Below are 4,625 nucleotides of genomic sequence, written 5' to 3'. Positions count from 1 at the left end.
TTCCCTCCCCCCTCACACTCTGGCCACTGCACCCTCGATTCCCTCCCCCCTCACACTCTGGCCACTGCACCCTCGATTCCCTCCCCCCCTCACACTCTGGCCACTGCACCCCCGATCCTCTCCCCCTCACACTCTGGCCACTGCACCCCCGATCCCCTCTTCACTCACACTCTGGCCGCTGCACCCCCGATCCTCTCCCCCCTCACACTCTGGCCACTGCACCCTCGATCCCATCCCCCCTCACACTCTGGCCACTGCACCCTCGATTCCCTCCCCCCCTCACATTCTGGCCACTGCACCCTCGATCCCATCCCCCCTCACACTCTGGCCACAGCACCCTCGATCCCATCCCCCCTCACACTCTGGCCACTGCACCCCCGATCCCCTCCCCCCCCTCACACTCTGGCCACTGCACCCTCGATCCCATCCCCCCTCACACTCTGGCCACTGCACCCCTGATCCCATCCCCCCTCACACACTGGCCACTGCACCCTCGATCCCCTACCCCCTCACACTCTGGCCACTGCACCCCCGATCCTCACCCCCCTCACACTCTGGCCACAGCACCCCCGATCTTCACCCCCCTCACACTCTGGCCACTGCACCCCCGATTCCCTCCCCCCTCACAATCTGGCCACTGCACCCCCGATTCTCTCCCCACTCACACTCTGGCCACAGCACCCCCGATCCTCTCCCCCCTCACACTCTGGCCACAGCACCCCCGATCCTCTCCCCCCTCACACTCTGGCCACTGCACCCCCGATTCCCTCCCCCCTCACACTCTGGCCACAGCACCCTTGATCCTCTCCCCCCTCACACTCTGTCCACAGCACCCCCGATCCTCTTCCCCATCACACTCTGGCCACTGCACCCCCGATCCTCTCCCCCCTCACACTCTGGCAACTGCACCCTCGATCCTCTCCCCCCTCACACTCGGGCCACTGCACCCTCGATCCCATCCCCCCTCACACTCTGGCCACTGCACCCCCGATCCCCTCCCCCCTCACACTCTGGCCACAGCACCCTCGATCCTCTCCCCCCTCACACTCGGGCCACTGCACCCTCGATCCCATCCCCCCTCACACTCTGGCCACTGCTCCCCCGATCCCCTCCCCCCCTCACACTCTGGCCACTGCACCCTCGATCCCATCCCCCCTCACACTCTGGCCACAGCACCCTCGATCCCATCCCCCCTCACACTCTGGCCACTGCACCCCCGATCCCCTCCCCCCCCTCACACTCTGGCCACTGCACCCTCGATCCCATCCCCCCTCACCCTCTGGCCACTGCACCCCCGATCCCATCCCCCCACACAATCTGGCCACTGCACCCTCGATCCCCTCCCCCCTCACACTCTGGCCACAGCACCCCCGATCCACTCCCCCCTCACACACTGGCCACTGCACCCCCGATCCCAACCCCCCTCACACTCTGCCCACTGCACCCTCGATCCCATCCCCCCTCACACTCTGGCCACTGCATCCCCGATCCCCTCCGCCCTCACACTCTGGCCACTGCACCCCCGATCCCCTCCCCCCTCACACTCTGGCCACTGCACCCCCGATCCCCTCCCCCCCTCACACTCTGGCCACAGCACCTTCGATCCTCTCCCCCTTCACACTCTGGCCACTGCACCCCCGATCCACTCCCCCCTCACACTCTGGCCACTGCACCCCCGATCCCATCCCCCCTCACACTCTGGCCACTGCACCCCCGATCCCATCCCCCCTCACACTCTGGCCACTGCACCCCCGATCCCCTCCCCCTCACACTCTGGCCACAGCACCCTCGATCCTCCCCCCCTCACACTCGGGCCACTGCACCCTCGATCCCATCCCCCCTCACACTCTGGCCACTGCACCCCCGATCCTCTCCCCCCTCACACTCTGGCCACTGCACCCTCGATTCCCTCCCCCCTCACACTCTGGCCACTGCACCCTCGATCCCATCCCCCCTCACACTCTGGCCACTGCACCCTCGATTCCCTCCCCCCTCACACTCTGGCCACTGCACCCCCGATCCCCTCCCCCCTCACACTCTGGCCACTGCACCCCTGATCCCATCCCCCCTCACACTCTGGCCACTGCACCCCCGATCCCCTCCCCCCTCACACTCTGGCCACAGCACCCCCGATCCTCTCCCCCCTCACACTCTGGCCACTGCACCCCCGATCCTCTCCCCCCTCACACTCTGGCCACTGCACCCCCGATCCTCTCCCCCCTCACACTCTGGCCACTGCACCCCCAATCCTCTCCCCCCTCACACTCTGGCCACTGCACCCCCGATCCTCTCCCCCCTCACACTCTGGCCACTGCACCCCCGATCCTCTCCCCCCTCACACTCTGGCCACAGCACCCCCGATCCTCTCCCCCCTCACACTCTGGCCACTGCACCCCCGATCCTCTCCCCCCTCACACTCTGGCCACAGCACCCCCGATCCTCTCCCCCCTTACACTCTGTCCACATCACCCCCGATCCCATCCCCCCTCACACTCTGGCCACTGCACCCCCGATCCCCTCCCCCCTCACACTCTGGCAACAGCACCCCCGATCCTCTCCCCCCTCACACTCTGGCCACAGCACCCCCGATCCTCTCCCCCTCACACTCTGGCCACAGCACCCCCGATCCTCTCCCCCTCACACTCTGGCCACTTCACCCTCGATTCCCTCCCCCCTCACACTCTGGCCACTGCACCCCCGATCCCCTCCCCCCTCACACTCTGGCCACTGCACCCCCGATCCTCTCCCCCCTCACACTCTGGCCACTGCACCCTCGATCCCATCCCCCCTCACACTCTGGCCACTGCACCCTCGATTCCCTCCCCCTCACACTCTGGCCACTGCACCCCCGATCCCCTCCCCCTCACACTCTGGCCACTGCACCCCCGATCCCATCCCCCCTCACACTCTGTCCACTGCACCCTCGATCCCCTCCCCCCTCACACTCTGGCCACTGCACCCCCGATCCCCTCCCCCCCTCACACTCTGGCCACAGCACCTTCGATCCTCTCCCCCTCCACACTCTGGCCACTGCACCCCCGATCCACTCCCCTCTCACACTCTGGCCACTGCACCCCCGATCCCATCCCCCCTCACACTCTGGCCACTGCACCCCCGATCCCATCCCCCCTCACACTCTGGCCACTGCACCCCCGATCCCCTCCCCCTCACACTCTGGCCACAGCACCCTCGATCCTCTCCCCCCTCACACTCGGGCCACTGCACCCTCGATCCCATCCCCCCTCACACTCTGGCCACTGCACCCCCGATCCTCTCCCCCCTCACACTCTGGCCACTGCACCCTCGATTCCCTCCCCCCTCACACTCTGGCCACTGCACCCTCGATCCCATCCCCCTCACACTCTGGCCACTGCACCCTCGATTCCCTCCCCCCTCACACTCTGGCCACTGCACCCCCGATCCCCTCCTCCCTCACACTCTGGCCACTGCACCCCTGATCCCATCCCCCCTCACACTCTGGCCACTGCACCCCCGATCCCCTCCCCCCTCACACTCTGGCCACAGCACCCCCGATCCTCTCCCCCCTCACACTCTGGCCACTGCACCCCCGATCCTCTCCCCCCTCACACTCTGGCCACTGCACCCCCGATCCTCTCCCCCCTCACACTCTGGCCACTGCACCCCCGATCCTCTCCCCCCTCACACTCTGGCCACAGCACCCCCGATCCTCTCCCCCCTCACACTCTGGCCACTGCACCCCCTATCCTCTCCCCCCTCACACTCTGGCCACAGCACCCCCGATCCTCTCCCCCCTCACACTCTGTCCACATCACCCCCGATCCCATCCCCCCTCACACTCTGGCCACTGCACCCCCGATCCCCTCCCCCCTCACACTCTGGCAACAGCACCCCCGATCCTCTCCCCCCTCACACTCTGGCCACAGCACCCCCGATCCTCTGCCCCTCACACTCTGGCCACAGCACCCCCGATCCTCTCCCCCCTCACACTCTGGCCACTGCACCCTCGATTCCCTCCCCCCTCACACTCTGGCCACTGCACCCCCGATCCCCTCCCCCCTCACACTCTGGCCACTGCACCCCCGATCATCTCCCCCCTCACACTCTGGCCACTGCACCCTCGATCCCATCCCCCCTCACACTCTGGCCACTGCACCCTCGATTCCCTCCCCCTCACACTCTGGCCACTGCACCCCCGATCCCCTCCCCCTCACACTCTGGCCACTGCAGCCCTGATCCCATCCCCCCTCACACTCTGGCCACTGCACCCCCGATCCCCTCCCCCCTCACACTCTGGCCACAGCACCCCCGATCCTCTCCCCCCTCACACTCTGGCCACTGCACCCCCGATCCTCTCCCCCCTCACACTCTGGCCACTGCACCCCCGATCCTCTCCCCCCTCACACTCTGGCCACTGCACCCCCGATCCTCCCCCCCTCACACTCTGGCCACAGCACCCCCGATCCTCTCCCCCCTCACACTCTGGCCACTGCACCCCCGATCCTCTCCCCCCTCACATTCTGGCCACAGCACCCCCGATCCTCTCCCCCCTCACACTCTGGCCACAGCACCCCCGATCCTCTCCCCCCTCACACTCTGGCCACTGCACCCTCGATTCCCTCCCCCCTCACACTCTGGCCACTGCA

This window comes from Scyliorhinus torazame, chromosome 6, assembly GCF_047496885.1.
Source record: "Scyliorhinus torazame isolate Kashiwa2021f chromosome 6, sScyTor2.1, whole genome shotgun sequence".
Taxonomy (NCBI): domain Eukaryota; kingdom Metazoa; phylum Chordata; class Chondrichthyes; order Carcharhiniformes; family Scyliorhinidae; genus Scyliorhinus; species Scyliorhinus torazame.
Note: the sequence above shows the minus strand (reverse complement) of the source record.